This window comes from Vicia villosa, unplaced genomic scaffold, assembly GCF_029867415.1.
Source record: "Vicia villosa cultivar HV-30 ecotype Madison, WI unplaced genomic scaffold, Vvil1.0 ctg.000456F_1_1, whole genome shotgun sequence".
NCBI classification, from domain to species: Eukaryota; Viridiplantae; Streptophyta; class Magnoliopsida; order Fabales; family Fabaceae; genus Vicia; species Vicia villosa.
The window spans coordinates 140,786-159,764 of NW_026705218.1; positions in this window are offsets into that span (position 1 = coordinate 140,786).

Sequence of the window (18,979 nt, forward strand, 5' to 3'; positions counted from 1 at the left end):
CAAAAGATGACGATACCGCAATGGTAATTCTTTATCAATCTAAGGTGTGAGGCAGTCACAATCATCCCCCACGAACCAAAGACAATGTGAGGTCACACGACTTGTTCAAAAAAGAAGAAGAAAAAAAAAAAGAAGAAAAAATGATGAAAGAAAAATATAGACATAAAAAGAAAAATAATGGTGAAAATAAAGCAAGAACAAAATCGTGTGACGATAAATCTAAAGAATAAAAGGTGAGCGACTGCCATGTCCGAAATACCTCATTGATTCCTCAACCATTTCAAAAAAAAATTCCTGGTGAGGGACGAGCACTCATGTTGAGTTAACTGAACTTAGGAGTGGAGAACATCACGAAGGGGGTGGGCACTAAATAATTTTGAGCCTAAAAATCCTTTGTTTCAAAAAACCATGAACCCGGCCAAGTTACAACCCTTAAAAGTCCTAATTGAAGTAGGGTTTATTTCGAAAACGCACTCCAATGAGATAGTGTTTACTGACTCTCAATGAAGCGTAACACATGTATGTTGGTATTGTATGCCCGCTTTGCATTCCATTCACAAGAGGTTGTAACCTCATTGCATAAAAAGTTTTAAACTTCAAGACTAGCATAGGCTTTGTATTAGAATTGTCATTCTTAGAATTAACATTCTTTTGCATACAGAACATTTGCTTAAACATCAAGGAAGTTTCCATGATGAGAATCCATAAAGAGTTTGATCATGTCAAAGTAAAAGAGACTTGAGAATTCCGTAAAGTAAAAAGCTATCACTTCAGAGATCAAAGCAAGTTGTTTGAATACTCTGTTGAGCAGGAGCAGTGGATACTCTCTTTGTTTGATTACCCTAAAGGTTTTGAATACTCTTGTGAGTATGGTAAAGTTACTTCCATGATTTGTGGGATCCTAAGGGAAGTAAACATGAGGAGTCTGATAAGATGTACATAATCAGGGGCAGTCACGACAAGGAATCTCTCTCGTGAGTTCAGCCTATCTGGGGCAATTAATTTGAGGTTTAACCTCTCAAATTCAACCAATCAGGGGCAATCAAGTCGAAGTGTGATCTCTCCAATCCACTTAATCTGGGGCAATCCAATCGAGGAATCTCTCTCAAATCCGGTCAACCTGGGGCACAATCTTTTGGGAATCATCATTCACTTGTAATGTGACCATCACATAATGATGAAGTATCATAATGATTCCCCAGCAAGTTACTCTCCCCCAAGCATAGGAGTTTATTTCTCCTGAGACTTTATTCCTCCCCAGGCATAGGAGTTTATTTCTCTTGAGATGTTGATCCATTCTTCAAGCGTAGGAGTTTATTTCTCCTAGGAGTTGTTTTCCTTCTCTCAACCAAGAGTTCCTCATCAAGAGTTCTCGTCAAGATGAAAATTCTCCGAGCTATGGCACATGGTGAGAAGTCAAAATTTTCTTCAAGTCAACAATCAGAAGTGTATCTTGCAAGTCAAAGTCCAATGTTTATTGGCACCCCCACAGAATCCTTAACACTAAGGGGATTCTCCCTGGTGTTTACCTCTCCCGAGGTCAAAGATGAAATTCAATGGAATACTCCCCGAAGGGACCCCAATGATTTTGCTTCTCTATCACACTATTGCCTTTATTTGGCGCCTTGCATATAGTAATCATTGCATTCACATTGCATCTATAAAAATGCGTAGCATTTCCATGAAAATGGAGCATTACGCTAAAGAAAAATTCAAACATGCATCAATGCATAAGCCAGTTCGTGTACGCTCCAAGGGCACAATATAATATATCCCCAGAAGAAGTCTCATTTTCTCTCTCCAGTGTGGATTGAATACAAAGTCTTTCTTCATCAAGATCATTGTTTCATTGGTTATTTCCCATTTGCAGAGATCAATCATTTGGATAAACCATACTTTGTGTGTGGCAATTCAAGTGATCGTCACTTTTGTAGAATTACACCCGCCTTTGGCCTGAGGGATCCATGTAATTCTTATGCTTCGCAAGCGTCAATGTTTCCTTGCAAATACAGTGTTTGATAACATCTCCAATAAGAGTCTGGTCATTACTAGTCTTCTTGCAGTCAAGTCCAATGATTATTGGCATCCCTTTCAAGTCCCGTGGTTATGGGCATCCTTCGGTCAGGTCTAATATTGTTTAGTCCTCCCCGTTCAAGTCCGGTGGTTATCGGCATACCCCTTCAGATCTAATGAGATTCCAACCATCGAGTTGTGAGTCCCTTGTTTTCCGACCTAGAGTCGTGAGTTTCCGACTTTTTGTCGTGAAGATTCCAACCATCGAGTTGTGAGTCCTTTGTTTTCCGACCTCGAGTCGTGAGTTTCCGACCTTTTGTCGTGAAGATTCCAACCGTCGAGTTGTGAGTCCTTTGTTTTCCGACCTCGAGTCGTGAGTTTCTGACTTTTCGTCATGAAGATTCCAACCCTCGTGTTGTGGATCCTTTGCTTTTCGACCCTCGAGTCGTCAGTTTTCCAACCCTCGTGTTGCGAATCCTTTGCTTTCCGACCCTCGAGTCGCCAGTTTTCCAACCCTCGTGTTGTGGATCCTTTGCTTTTCGACCCTCGAGTCGCCAGTTTTCCAACCCTCGTGTTGTGGATCCTTTGCTTTTCGACCCTCGAGTCGTCAGTTTTCCAACCCTCGTGTTGAGAATCCTTTGCTTTCCGACCCTCGAGTCGTCAGTTTTCCAACCCTCGTGTTGTGAATCCTTTGTTTTCCGACCTTCGAGTCGTTAGTTCCCGGCTTCCGAGTCATAAGTGTCCCAACCCTCGAGTTGTGGACACTTGTCATATACTCCCCAAAAGGAAAGTGTCGTGGTAAACCAATCTCTTGCGCCTGCTTGTTGCAAATAGGCATCACAAATTCTTCCTTCTTTTAAGGAAATCCAATGGGAATATCATATTGTTACTTGCCGAAGCTTGTTAAGTGGAGGCAGCAAAAAAAAACGTCATCCATCTGTTACTTAGAACGCAAATTTTCTGGTACTTTAGTATTTAATCTTCTTCTACCTCGAATGTTCGAAAGGCTAACGCCAATCTCACCTTCAGGTTTAAGACGATTAAATAGGGGCAGCTGTTGCACCCCAAAATTTGCCCATCTATTTATTCCTAACTGGCTTAGACTTCTCATTTCATCTGCATACCTCCATTAGGTCATCCGGCACATCATGCATTCATTAGGTCAATAACTTAGCATTGGGATCAAGGGTCTTGAAGAGTATGGTTTCTCTGTCGCTTTGGGGCTCTAATCTTAATTTAAGATTGTCTTGACTGGTTCCTTCATCAATCAAGATTTGTGATACTGAGGTTTTGATTCATTGGTTGTTGTGAGATTATCCTTCATCAAGTCACAAGGTCATCATTCTTCAAAATCTACTAAGGGCTGGAATCAGAGTTTATTCCTCTGTATGTCACAAGGAAATAAAGATTCCTATTCATCACACTTGAACGTGGTAACAGTTCATCTACTGAAGCGCATTAGGTTTATGGATTCATTTTGATCACTGTCTCATTGATTTATAGCCTGTGATATGAGTTACCTGAGAAGCATATCATCTGGGATGTTTGAGTTTGCTGAAGTTCAGCTAAGAAGTAATTGGCTTGTATATCAAAATCTCTTCAATGATTCCTCAATGCATTATTGTGGTGGTGGTTTGAAATACAAACAAAAGGGCATAGAGAATTGACTTGTTCATTCATTTGGATCAATACAATTTGTGGTTCTCATAAGTACTTGTTACTTCAATGGAAGTTTGAAGGTGAAGATTTAATAAGTGGACCAAGTTTTATTTGAATTTGCAAGTGGATCTTTCAAGGCATTATTGTGGTGGATTGGATTATGTCCGTTGAAACTTAAAATTGATTGAAATTCAAACATAATGGGAATAAAGCCACGGTTCTCAAATGTTTGTGTGTAACTTCTCAAGAGCTAACAGCAAGGTATGCTAGTGCAAATTTTGAAAGAGAATTGCAGTGAATATTGGGAATATATCGTTACGTTCAAAAGGACTACAATGATATAAGAAAAAACGTCCATCCCATTTACAACAAGTTTCATCTCAAAGTTTACATTCTGAAAAATAAAAATAAAAAAAACCACATGAACATGAGTCTATCCTTCATCTTGAAGTCCCTGTTGCTTCTGCCCGATCGGTTTTCTACCTGTGAGTGGCATGCATTTTGTCCCAGTTCAGATGAAGGCTGAACCTGCACAAAAAGAAAAGAACCGCCTGCACTTCACATAAAAAACCACTGCTGCATTAGTAAACCAGAAAAAACGGTTCACATCGGAGGGAGTCATAACAGTTCAGCTTGCCACTCGAAACTCGCATCAAAACCAGAGCTGCCTACATGATTCAGAAGAAAATATTTCAAATTCAGAAAAAGAAACCAGATTCAATCAAAGAGAATCAATGCAAAAAGGCAAAACAGAAACCGGTTCGAACCAAAACATGCTGCGGCAACGCAAAGAAAATAGGTCCCTGCACCATAACTCAGTTCATACACTAATCCATGGTTCAGTTCCAAACACACAGACCCTAACTGTTTTTTTATATAACTGACTAACAGTTTTACCGAACTTGTCCAACTTTTTCTAACCTTTTTCATTGTAAGAATAACTCAGCCCTTCTCACTATTTCCCAACTATCATTACCAACTAAACATAACTGCCTCATAACTAACTCCCTATCAACCATCATAACAAACTCTAACAGAAAATTAACCACCAAACAAAATCAGTTACAACCTTCCTAACAGAAAACTAACAGAGATTCAACAGAAAAACCAGAGATGGAAACTAACCTTCATAGCTATAAAGTCAGAACCAAGATTCATTCTTCAAGCTCTCTGGACTTCACATTCAGAACTTCATCCACCATTTTCACCATCCACAATTCACCTTCTTCTTCACGACACCAATTCTTCGCCATCTTGATCATTCACAAAAATTCAGAACCTTCAATCTCGATCTTTCTCTTCACTGTAACTTTAACTCTCTGCACTCTTCAACACTCCTCTTCAATCAATATCTTCACTACCAAAAATCACCACAAAATCACCATAACCAAATCTTCAGCGTCCAACCTTGAATCAACTCTGCAAATCAAACTAAACCTCCAATCTTCACTCATCAAGAGTCTGCAAACAAAAGAAATCAAACAAAGAATCTTCATCGCACCAATCATCATCAAGATTCACTATCAATAACGAACATCTGCAAGAGTGCAGCAATGTTCACGCCTCAAGGAGCAAGAAAAAGTGAAGAAACGGAATCGAAGCTTACCGGTTCATGAGGTCTTTCTGAAGTTCTTAACACCGCGATCAAAATTGAAAGAGCCGATGGATCGTACGTCCGAATTGAGAGTAGAGAAAGCAAATCGAAACTGAAAGAAGAGTTAATGCCGAGTCATTTCTGGCTCACGATGGCGTGAGGTGCCGCTTCGACGGAGAAAGAGCAGGATCCGCCGCGTCGTCGACGCCTTATAAAATCGGAGACGAGAGAATAGCTGAGGGACGAACAAGAGAGACAAGCGAAGTGTGTGAGGCGGAGACGGAGGTGATCATGTGGCAGCGCCGTCGAAGTTTCATCGGAGAAGGGAGAGATGCGGCCGTTGCATTTTGTGAAGGAGAAGGAGCTCAAAGAATTGGGAGCGTCACAACTCAAGTAAACCTAATTCTCTTTTCTTTTTATTATTTTTTTGCTTAATCATAATTTAATAGTATTAGTTGATGCTAATTGAGGTTAGAATGAGTATTAATAGTAGTTAGTCTAATGTCAACTAGAATATTAAGGAAAATCTGGTAGATTAGTGGACCATTAACCTGAATCAATAATCTGAACAAAGACTTGGATTGGGCCTGTATCGAATTGCATTATACACCCCCTATGGCCCATCACACCCTAGTCAAAAATCTGAAACAAATGAACAACAAAAAAACTCTGCTTGGGCCTGTTCCTTTGGGCTCAGCGCCTCATTGCTTCCAGCACCATCATTCTGATTTCCCACCTCCCTGTTTCACTTAATTGATAGATTTTAAGTTTTACTTACTTCATTTTACTATACTTTTTAGATAACAAAAAGCATATAAAAATCATGATTTTCTCATTAGATTTTTAGGTAATAACAACATTTAGAATCATAATTTTTGTTTGACTTTTAGGTATTAAAAATGACATAGAAAACAATAAAATTGTTAGTTTTAGGATTAATAGATTTTTTTAACATAGTTAAGCCTGAATTAGATTTCCCTTATTAACAAAAAACTCATAAAAATAGTAGTATTTTTAGGTTGATTTAGTATTGACTTTTGAATCACTTCTTTTATTCTTTTGTATCATTTACATATTGACTTTTGTGTAATTTTTGTGTGACTTTGTTACTTGTTCTTGGCCATATTTTTGGCCTATTTTGTTAATACCATTAGTATGTTAACATTAGACTTAGACTAGAATGACAATTAGATTAGAGGATAGGTTAGTTCCCCTTGTTCATTCTTTTTCTTTTCAATTTTAAAAAAACTTAATAAAATACTGACAAAGATCATACTGTCACACTTCTGATATATGGTGGGAAAGAAATGATTGGGGTGTAGGCCCCGATGTACGTTCTTCCCCACGTAGTAGAAAAGAAATGATTGGGGCGTAGGCCTCGATGTACGTTCTTTTCTACTAGATGGAAAAGAAATGATTGGAATGTAGATTTCGATGTATTTCTTATCCGTCATTTAGAGAATCGATTGTGGTGTAGACCTCGATGTGCATTCTCTAAATATTCAAAAAACAAACAAAACTCTTTTTGGTATGATCTAAGTCACAAGTAAATCTCCCTTAAAAAATACTCAACCAGAAAACATTCAAAATGATTAATAAAGGTTCAGACTTAAAACAAAGTAAGGAAACGATGCGAAGCCTTGTAGTGGGTTTCGTCGTTGTGGAATTACAATAAAAGACACAAACCCAAGATTCTTTTCTTTTGCCTTGTTAGGCACCTAAGAACAAGTTAAGTCCTTTCCAAAATTAGGCGTATAAGTCTCCAAAGGTCGAGCATCGTGGATTGCGACATTAACCTCTGTTCAACTAAAAAACACAAAACAAATGGAAACTATGGAGCCGAACTACGGTCGCTCTGATTCCTTTAAAGGGATACGTAGGCATTGGGTCGCGGGGCCTAAGCGAGCACACTTGTAAATAATTCCTTCTTTTCCCCGTATTTCTTTTGCATTCATTCTCATTTAGGTTTAGACATAGATACACCCTTTAGATAGAAACAAACATAGGTGGATACCATCGAGTACGATGGGCGTGAGGGGTGCTAACACCTTCCCCTTGCGTAACCGACTCCCGTGCCCTATTCTCTGGTCGAAAGACCTTGTTTTATCCTGAGTTAGGTTTCTGATATTCCTTTCCCGCGATGGGATGAATATATTAGTGGCGACTCTGATTCCATTTTTCGCGGTAGCGACAATGATCAACACAATTATTATAACTCAATTCTCCCAAAACCTAACATTTCTACAACCTAAGCATAACCCAATTGATCCGAATAACACAATCAAATTCTATCATACTACCTATAATCCCATAATAGAAGATAAACGGAAGAGTCCCCCCTTACCTGAAGGTTGATTCTTCGCTCTTCCTCGGGTCGCACTTCTCCGCTCCTCTTCTCTTTTCACGTTCAGACTCTTCTCTTCTCCTTAGTTCTATTCCTCTTTTCCACAATTCCTCTATTTTTCTATTTTATGAAAATAAGCTTATCATTAGTAATGGGCTTCACCACTGACACCCCCTTCTACTACAAGCGACGCTGGCCCATTAGCCTCATTATTTCCATTTTTCTCAGTTAACCCAAATAATTCTAATATTTAATCCAAAAGTAATTAAATTAAATAAAGAATTTTATGGGGTGTTACAGCGACAATGAGCAAGATGCTCTGCTGGATATGAGAGCCCAGGCTGAGGTACCTCTGTTGGCTGAGAGAGATACCCGATAAGATCGTCCCATCCTGTCGGGATGATATCTTTGATAGAGACTTGTGCACTCTGGGGAGCAGTGTACTGCATCAGAAAATCATTCTCGTTATTTGGTGTTTCCCAGAATTCTTCAGGAGTGACAGGGCTTGTGAGTGTCATATTGTCTTCGAAATGTTCATCCCATCTAGTTGGGGTGATGTCTTCAATAGCGATTTGCGAACTCAAGGGAGCGGAATACTTCACCATAAAGTCATACTTGCCACTTGGTTCTCCCAGTGTATCCCAGACTTCTTTTGGACTAGGTGGACCTTGGTATTGCTCAGTAATGGAACTTGTGAAACTTTTGTAATCTTCGAACTGATCATCCCATCCAGTTGGGACAATGTCTTCAATGGCAATAAAAGAACTCTGAGGAGCAGTGTACTTCACTAGAAAATCGTACCTGCCGCTTGGTTCTCCCAAAGTATCCCAAACTTCCTTGGAAACAGGTGGAACTTCATCTGGATATTGCTGAGTAATATGGTTGTCTCCAATAGCATTCACTTCTTGGCTGATGAAATGGGACATTAATCCTTCAGAACGAGGACTTTGATCATTCTTTTGAGTTCCATTAGCATAGCCCAGACCTAGCTTATCGAACTTGTAAGGCACATCAAGGAGTTGTCCCCATACTGTGCAACCACCCTATTCGATCACAGCTTTAGCATCTTTGAGAGAAGCCATAGTTGGAGTTATTTTTGTAGCAGGAGTAGCAGAAATATGTTTGGCAGTAAAGATATCTGGAGGGACCACCTCAAAAGATTGGCAGGGGGTTTCGATGAATTCACCATCCATCTCAACATACTTGGAGTTACTCAGGTGGATAACCACATATTCTTCTTCGCCATAAACTGTGACGACCTTGCCTTTTACCGAATATTTCAACTTCTGATGCAGGGTAGAAGTTACAGCGCTTGCCCCATGTATCCAAGGGCGTCCTAGTAAACAGGAGTATGCTGGATGAATTCCCATCACGTAAAAGGTAGAATCAAAGATCTGGGAGCCCACTCTGATTGGGAGCCTAACTTCTCCAAATACTGTTCTTGTTGACCCGTCGAAGGCTCTTACCACAACATCGCTTGGTTGTAACACAACTCCTTCGAAGTCAAGTTTTTCCAGTACTACTTTTGGTAACACATTTAACGAGGAACCATTGTTTACCAGCACATGAGATAAAGTGGCGCCGTTACATTCAATAGAGATGTGCAGGGCTTTATTGTGATTTTTCCCAGCAGGGGTTAAATCAGCATCAGAGAAACCGAGACCGTTATCCACTGTTAGACTGGCAACACAATTTTCAAATTGGTCGACTGAAATCTCCTATGGTACATGTGCAGCTTTCAAGAATTTCATTAGGGCCTTGGCATGAGCTTCTGAATACTTTAGCAAAGACAGCATTGAAATCTTTGAAGTAGTGTGCCCCAGTTGTTCGACAATATTGTAATCACTTTTGCAAATGATTTTCAATATTTCCTCCATTTCTTGCCTCGACGGATCTTTAACAGTGACTTCAACAGGTACTTGAACTGGTTCAACTAGTGGCTCTTTGCCTCGAGCGTTGATATTTTGATTAGGAACTGGGACCTGGACTGGATTAGTAGCAATATTTGGAGAAATTTCTGGTGAAAAGATCCTTCCACTTCTAGTAATTTTACTAGTTCCCACAATATTATCAACAGCAGGATTAGTAAAATTTACGGCCTCTTCCGTCAAGGTGTCTTGTTTAACTCCATGGACATAAACATTAGTGCCATAACTCCATGGGACAGCTTTGTCTGAGGAATATGGAAATGGAGCCGGATTGGTAATGATTACAGATGCTACTCTGGGTGCAGCAGAAATCTTGAAGGGAGCTTTGGTAGGGATTTTCAATGGTATGTTAGAAACCACTGAGACGTCCTCTATCTTCATCCCATTTGAAAAAACTTCGCATAAATTGTTTATAGAAGGGAGCTTCTCAAACATAATGATACGACGATCCATCCACTTTTGAATTCCTCTTTTCAGATTCTCACAACCATTGGGTAAGTGTGCACAATAAAAGCAATTAGGGTCACAACCTGGAAATAAACCAGCTCGTATTAGCTTTCTTTTGACTTCAAGGAGCGGAGTTGACAGCTCTCTCACATCATAGATATAAACAGTGTCCATGATAACATTAACGGTCTTGTCATGTTTTGGCATAGGCGCAGTGATGACATTTGAAGTCTCTGGAGGATCGAATTCAATTTCCCCAGTATCTATCATGTCTTGGATTTTATTTTTCAGGGCCCAACAGTGATCTGCGTCATGTCCTGGACAGTTGGAATGGTAAGCACATGTTGCATCGGGGCGATAACTAGGAGAGGAAGTGTTGACATTCTTCAGAGGGTCTTTTAATGTAATTAGATTTGCTTTTAACAAGTGTTGCAATGCTTGAGAGATTGGCATGTTGATTTTGGTGAAGTTTCTTCTTGGTGCATCTGGTCGACGCGTATACTTCGGCGGTTGATCTTTTTGAGGTGCAGATGCAGAGATCAGAACAGCCCCTACAGATTGGTGATGCTCACTTTTGTGACTTTTCTGACTGTGCATTGTATTGACTTCATTTCTCCCACTGATGGGCCTCTTTGTAGTACCAGAGGAGGAGCCTATTTGAATTTTTCACTTTGAATGCCGCTTTCGACACGCTCTCCAGTTAATATCAGGTCAGTGAAACCTGATGACGAGCTTCCCAACAAATGACTGTAGAAAGGGCCAGTTAAAGTGCCCATGAACATGTCGACCAGCTCGCGATCAGATAAGGGTGATTGAACCCTTCCAGCTAGATCTCTCCATTTTTGTGCATACTCTTTGAAACTTTCTTTTGGTGCCATAGTCATGCCTCGTAGTTGAGTACGGGTTGGTGCAAGGTCAGCGTTGTATTGATACTGTTTGTAGAAAGCAGCAGCCAGGTCTTCCCAGGTGTGAACTTTTGCACTTTCCAGTTGGTAGTACCACTCGAGTTGTGTACCCGACAGACTTTCCTGGAAGAAATGAATCCACAATTTGTTATCTGCCGTATGAGGTAGTATCGTTCTCACATAGGACCTTAGATGCAGTTTTGGGCAAGAGACTCCATCATACTTTGCAAAGACAGGAACTTTGAACTTTGGAGGAATAACAACATCGGAGACTAGTCCAAGGTCGTTGAAGTCTAAACCAGGTATTTTTTGTATCTCCATAGCTTTCATGCATTCTTCCAACTGCTGGTATTTGCTATCACCCTGTTCGTCTTCGGAATGATAATCTTCTTTGTTAGAAGAGAGAGAGGGTTTGACAGAACCCTGGTTGCTGTGATTGTCTCCTTGATCACCTTCACCGACTACTTCAGGGATCGACGCCTTTTTGGACCTCCTGACTGGGATTTTGACTTTCCTCGCAAGGTGACTTAAACCTACAGATCCCTTGGGCTTCTTTTTCTTCTTGGTCATCAAGGCTTTCAGTTCCTGTTGCCCCTTTGCTAGCTCAAAAATTGTTATCTGAACTTGGGCGTTCTGTGCTTCGAGATTCTTGATGCTTGTCTCGGAATCCATCCCTTCTAACTGAAATAAACAGCGAGGAGATGAGAAACTTGTTATGTGAACCTGTTATGCAATGTTTATGAATGAAATGTATATGCAATGTTTTCAACGATCTTAGAATTTAGATTTGTTTAAACAAGAGAGAAACAAACATTTATTAGTCAAACAATTTATTTCTTTTTTCCTTTTCTTTTGTCTTTTTTTTTCTTTTCTTTGCCTCTTTCGGGCTTACAAGATAAAGCAAAAATAAAGAGAATAAAGGATCCTTCAGGCCTCCCATGGACGCTTTCTCTTTGCACCCAGGAACGTGTTGATCTGCTGTTCTTCATGGAGTTGTTTGGTGAGCTCCAACACTTTCCTTTCATAGTCTTGACAGTGTGCTTTGAAGGTGTCTCTTTCTCCTTTTAGTTGAACCCAAGATTTCTGTAGTTCTTCCAGGTCAGTTGGCATGTCCGGATGTAGAATAACTCGAGGTTCGTCCCCTTCGACTTCTGGCTCAATAGTCACAGGTAGAATAGCGGGATATGGCATGATGAACTTCTGAGCACGAGCTCGCACCCATTTGAGGTAAGGCTCCATTGGAATAGAATTCCATTGTCCTAAAGTCTTGCTTTCTACTTTGTAGACACTTCCCCAAGCATGTATAAACCTTCGTCGATATCTTTGGGAATCATCTTCGTAGTCGAACACAATGCCATGGATAATCATGTCATGAGGACCATTTCTTCGTGCATATCCGAATTGGCGCAAAGCTAAAGAGGGGTTGTAAGTGATGCCTCCCCTAATGCCAAGGAGTGGCACATTAGGGTACTCCCCACAATGGTCAATGAGAGTGATGTCTTTTTGAAAGAAGTTGTTCCACCGGATATCTGAATGAGACAAAGACATAATCCTGCAAGACCATTGCATCCTTTGTTCGTTTCTCAACACTGATCGGGGAAGGTGTAATGTAAACCATCTAGCCAGTAGTGGTACACCACACATAAGAGTTCCTCGCTTTTTCATGGTACGAGTGTGTAAAGAATGTAGAATGTCTCCCAACAAAGTAGGTACCGGATTGCGGGTTAAGAAAATGTTGATAGCGTGCACACTTATGAACTGGTCGGGATTAGGGAATAAAACCAACCCATAAATCAAAAGAGCCACAACTTCTTCAAAAGCTTGGTAACTCCTATCTTTTAATAGTGATCGAGCCTTTCCCATTAAGAACTTAGCAAGCAAACCGTTGACTCCACTCTTTGTTTCCCAATTGGACTTGATTTCTGACTTTCGTAAATGTAAGGTAGCAACAATGATTTCAGGTTTTGGAATCTTTTCTAAACCAGTGAAAGGTAATTGATCTCGAACAGGTAACCCAATTAGTTCAGAGAATTCCTCCAAGGTGGGTACTAGCTGGTATTCAGGAAATGTAAAACAATAAATCAAAAGATAGTAGGTACCGGATTGCGGGTTAAGAAAATGTTGATAGCGTGCACACTTATGAACTGGTCGGGATTAGGGAATAAAACCAACCCATAAATCAAAAGAGCCACAACTTCTTCAAAAGCTTGGTAACTCCTATCTTTTAATAGTGATCGGGCCTTTCCCATTAAGAACTTAGCAAGCAAACCGTTGACTCCACTCTTTGTTTCCCAATTGGACTTGATTTCTGACTTTCGTAAATGTAAGGTAGCAGCAATGATTTCAGGTTTTGGAATCTTTTCTAAACCAGTGAAAGGTAATTGATCTCGAACAGGTAACCCAATTAGTTCAGAGAATTCCTCCAAGGTGGGTACTAGCTGGTATTCAGGAAATGTAAAACAATGATGTTCGGGATCAAAGAATTGGAACAGGACCCGTATAATGTCTTCTTCAAATTTTGAAGTAACCAAATGGAGTAGGTGACTGTGCTTTTCGGTGAATTGAGCATTTCTAGGAAATTCTGATATTAAGTCCTTAAGTTCAGATGGTACTGTTGAGATGTTGATCCGGATATAATCTCTGGTAGCGGGAGCCATTACCTGCAACAACAGAACAAAAGTAAACTCTTCGATCCTTGAAATGATTAGTGAGAAAATGATATGTTTATGATGCTTATGATGTCATGATGTCAAACATGTGGAAAACACAAACAAATCAAACAATAGCCTTAGGTTTAAAGGCTTGCATGAGGTTCATAGGTGATACCCTCCCCACTGAAGTTGAGTTGGTTTAAACCTGTCTTAAAATAGTATTCGGGTTCTATGATCCTTGGAGACAACATCTCAATACGGCACTCGGACGGTCGATCAAAATATTCCTCGAGGATAACTAACTTCGATCAATTTCAAAGCCAGTCACTTAATAGGTGTCATACCCCAATTTTTGACCTAAGATACCACCTCATATCATTGCATATGCATCATTTGCATCTCTAACAAATTGCATAGCTCGTGTTTGCTACTTGTGACTCAGCAGGGTTTAGTCAAGAAATCACTCATCAGTACAAGTAACAATCAACTAGGGTTTTGTTCTCCCTTCATCTCAAAGGAACCATCTTCATCAACAATCAACATTTGGTCCTCAGAGATTCATTTTCAACAAGCTCAAAGGCTCTGAATCAACCAGATTAGGGTTTTGACTGAAGCTAGCATACTCCTGACTTTTGCTCAGAATTTGATCTAATAACTTGGGACATGACCTCAAGACCCCAAGTACCTCATTTTGACCTAATCCATTGACTCAAGACATCTCCTACACAAAGATTGATCAGACAAATCCTCAGATCAGGATTTTGAACTATCAGGGACTAAAATCAGGGATCACATTTGGGAAACCCTAAAAACCCCCAGGAAGTCAATCAAAGGTTTCAATCATCCTCAAATAATCCCTATGACCATATCCCATGGAAATTGCATCTCAATTCAAGGTCCACAGTCATCAATTTCATCAGGTCGACAATTAGGGGTTTTGACCTAATGCACTGAACAACTGACTTTTTAATCAGGGCATGGTGCCACAACTCAAACCATGGCTCAATATCCTCTAATGCCTCAATGTGATCCATTCATACCATTCATTTGGTGAGGATAGCCTGTTTCATTTGAAATCTCCAGAAACGCGATTCGTTTGAAAAAGTCAACTGTGCAAGATCACCATTGACTTTTGGGGAATTTTGGTCAACCATGACTTTTGAAGTTTTAAATCATTAATATATAATATGAGAAGTCATTTGATCAAGAAAAATCAAGAAAATCAATCAAGAATCAAAAAGTCAAAAGTTTGACTTTCATACTTAGAAATTTTTTCTAAGTGTTTTTCATGGTTTTTTCCAAACTTTGGAGGGGAATAACTCAAAATTTCACCTACAAACTGAAAAAAACTTCCAACATGAAAGTTGTAGATTTTGATCCAATAAACAACTTTGACACATATAAATTTTTTCCATAAGATCAACCATTTAAGAGATATGGAGCTTCAAAGTTGGTATCTTATGAAAATTTCACTTAAAACTTCATTTCCTTCAAAGTTCATGGATCTTTTTCACCCATTTCCTTAAAGGTCTTGAAGAAACTTTCAACTAGGGTTTTGAAGTACATAACATGAGCTTTCCAAAATGTCCAAGAGCATGAAAAAATATGAAGTGTAGCTATGGTTTTGAATTTTGCCATTAGTGAACTTTTCACTTGAAATTTCAAGTCATTTTGCCAAAGTTATGAGCCAAATTGCCAAATGGACCAAGTAATGATACATAGAGGCAATAATTGGAAGATATTTTCTGATTTGAGACAGATGGGAAAGAGATAAGAAGCATAGCCAATTTTAACCATGGTTTAGTAACTTTAACCATATGCATTTAATGGTAAGATTCCTTTCTATCCTTTAAGTGCCAAATCACCAAAGAAGAAGCAAGTTGCAAAGCTCTGAGTTCAGAATGTTTGGCCTATAAATAGAGGTGCAAATCACTCTTCAATTCACACCAAAACCTCACAATTATAGGTTTTCTCTCTTCTTTCTTGAATTACAAGTCATGTGTTTCAAAGTGAGGTAGAAAACTCAACCTCCAAACCTTGCAAGTTCTGAACAAAGTGATGCTTCCCACAACTCATAAACATCATTTGAAACTTGTTTGAACCACTCATACACCCCAAAAACACCTCAAGCTCAAAATCACTACCTCACTTCTCAAATATGCATAACCATGGCCTTATCATGCCAAAATCCATTCAAGATCATTTCTGTCCAAACTAACACTTCCAACACCTCATATATATCACATATGAACTATCCAAACACTCACATATGATCTGAAACATCTCCATCTTCAAATTCGATTCATACTTGAAGCAACTGCAGATCGGGTGCCATGGCCATGCTCAGATGAATTCAACTTGTTCCAGACATCCAGACACCTTCCATAATCATCATAGAAGCTATTCATATTGATACAAAGCATCTGTAACACCTCCAGATCAAAATCCAATTCTCAGTTTGGCCGTTTTTGAGGTAAGTGCTCATGAACTTCAAATTCATACTTCCACGCATCATAAATGAAATGTGAGCATACCATCTTGTTTCTGCACCTATGAGGATCATTAACCCTCAATCAATTGCATCATAACTTGCACATACACGATTTCACATTGAATTTCAGTTCTAGGGTTCTTCATGTTCATGCGAAAATTGATCCCTTTAGAGCAAAAATAAATGAATTCTGAGATCACCATCATGTTCCTTGTGAAAAACCGAGTGAGATAGACCCTTTGCTTGATCAAAACAACACAGTTTTAGAGATTTTCAAATTTCAGTTGGAGGGTTGTTCTTGGCGCGTTTTTGGTTCAAAGGATTTCTGGAAATTGATTTAAAATATAATTAATTCAACGCGTGTATATTACAAGCCACAAGCGTGGCTCAGTTGGCTTTTGTTTTGAGTAGTGACCTTAGGGTCACGAGTTCAAGTCCCTATGGGACCAAACCCTTCTTTTTTATCACCATTTCTCTTCATTTTCTTCACAACTTCAACCATTAATTTAACCAATCAAATTAACTCATTTTTTATTCATTTTTTACACACTTATTATTTTATATATGTATTTTATGAATATCAAAAAAAATCACAAAAATATATTTGTTTAATACATTTTTAATTAAGTTTAAAATAACATATTTTAAGTGTTTTTTAATACTTTTTAATATTGTTTTTCACTTGATTTCTCAAATTTAATCACTTGTAAATATTTTTTGAGCAAACCTTAATCATCTAAGTGTCAATTTAAGACAATCTTTTTGTTTATCTTGATTAAATTAACTTCTTTCAAAATTCAAATCATTTTAAATAAGCGATCGCGATTCTTTTCAAAAACGATAAACCATTTTCTTTTGATTTTCCAAGAAAACTATTGATTAAATCTTTTTAATTGATCAATTGATTTTCAAAACCATCCACCCTGTTTTATGAAAATAAAACAGGGGCCTCTCGAATATTAGAGAGTGTAAGTCCCATTTCTTTTCTTTTTGTACAGTTTTTTTCAAAACAATAAAACTTCTTCAAAATAAAATCTTTTCAAAACAATTTTCAAATCATTTTCAAAACAACAAAACTTCAAATTATTCAAAACTTTTCAAATATACCATGGGCCTCCATGTAGGTATAAGTCCCAAGCCTTTTGTACATACCCATTCCAGTACATGAAATTAGGTATTTCATTGTACGTTTTTTTGTACATACACTTTTTTGTACATACCTCGATCAGTTTGTTTTTTAACTTTGAATAACAAACCAAAAATGAAGGTTTCTTTAAATCTTCCCAAAAATATACCACGTGCCTCCATGTAGGTATAAGTCCCAAGCCCCTTTGTAAATACCTGTTTACATAGCTTTGAATAAATTCAAGTGGACCTCTCCCCGAGTGTGAGTCCCGAGCCCTGTGTATACAAATGGATCATGCTTACAGGTATATTTCCTTCATAAACTCCATTATACACACACACTTTGTCATATATAACTGTTCATATAACTGTTCATATTTGTTCATGTACTTGTGCATATTTGTTTGTACTTGTTCATATGTGTGATTGTGTTATATACTTGTTCAACTTAGTACAACACTAGGTTCCCCATAGCCTCCTATTGGGCTTCGTGCAAAGAATCTCCACTAGTTCAGGTTAGGACATAGAGTATGGTTTCCCGGTGAAATCGCTCTAAGAGCTCAAACCAACTATACCATGCCTCCCCTTGGGCTTTGTACAAACGAGTGACCCTCCCATAGCCTCCTCTTGGGCTTACAATGCAAGGACCCTGGATTGTCCCTCCCATAGCCTCCTCTTGGGCTTACAATGCAAGGACCCTCGGATAGCCTCCTCTTGGGCTTCGTACAAGGACCCACGGGCTTCTTATAAGCATCCCCAATATCCAAATCAAATACCCTAGGAGATTAGACATTTTTCATCTCTATGCTAGGAGTATCTCTTCTATATCATCACAAACAATCAATCAATCAATCAAACTTTTTGCCACAAGGCTGGCTAATCAATCAAACTGTTTTACCACCGTACTGGATGATTAATCAAAGTTTTTGTCACAAGGCTGACTTCATTGAAACTTTTGCCACAAGGCTGGCTGATTAATCAAAGTTTTTGTCACAAGGCTGACTTCATTGAAACTTTTGCCACAAGGCTGGTTAAACAAAAACATCTTTATCATTCTAAGCACCCTAAGTGGCATGGCCCCGGGCTTATAATGAAAAGATTTTCAAACAAAAATCAAACAGATGTATGTGATGATATAGATTAGATACATCTAGCATTTAGACGACATTTGTCTATTTTCCTTTGCTTCCACTAGCATAAGTGGGAACTACGATTGCTCTGACTTTCTCAACATCCCTTTGAGAATACGTAGGCACAAGGTCGATCCTTGGCGAGCAAAACAAAACAAAACAAAACCATTCAAACCTTAGCACCCGTAGACCCGAGCTACAGATGCTCTGATTCCCTTTAAGGGATATGTATGCAGAGGATCGCGATGATCTTTGCGAGCATAATCAAACAAACACCTTAGGTCCCACCTATTTCACAAGAACCTCTCAACAACATGGAATGAAAAACAAAGTAAAGAATCCTATAGAGTACTATAGATACGTTGGGTGCTAATACCTTCCCTTCGTATAACCAACCCTCTTACCCAAGATCTCCCCCCACTTTTAGGTTATTGCAGCTTTTTTCCTTTTCCTCCTTTGGAAATAATAAAAAGTTTGGTCGAAACAAAAGAAAAATCATTTTTTTATGAGCACTCGAGCCCAAAGAAGGCATCAGGTGTCTCATCCCACAAAAAAGAGGAACAAAACGATTTTTCGCCCGCGACAGAAAAATGGCGACTTCACTGGGGAGCATCTTTTTATTGTTTCCAAAGGAAGGGTTATTTCTATTTATTTTATTTTTCATTTCATTTTTTGTTATATGTGTGGTTCTG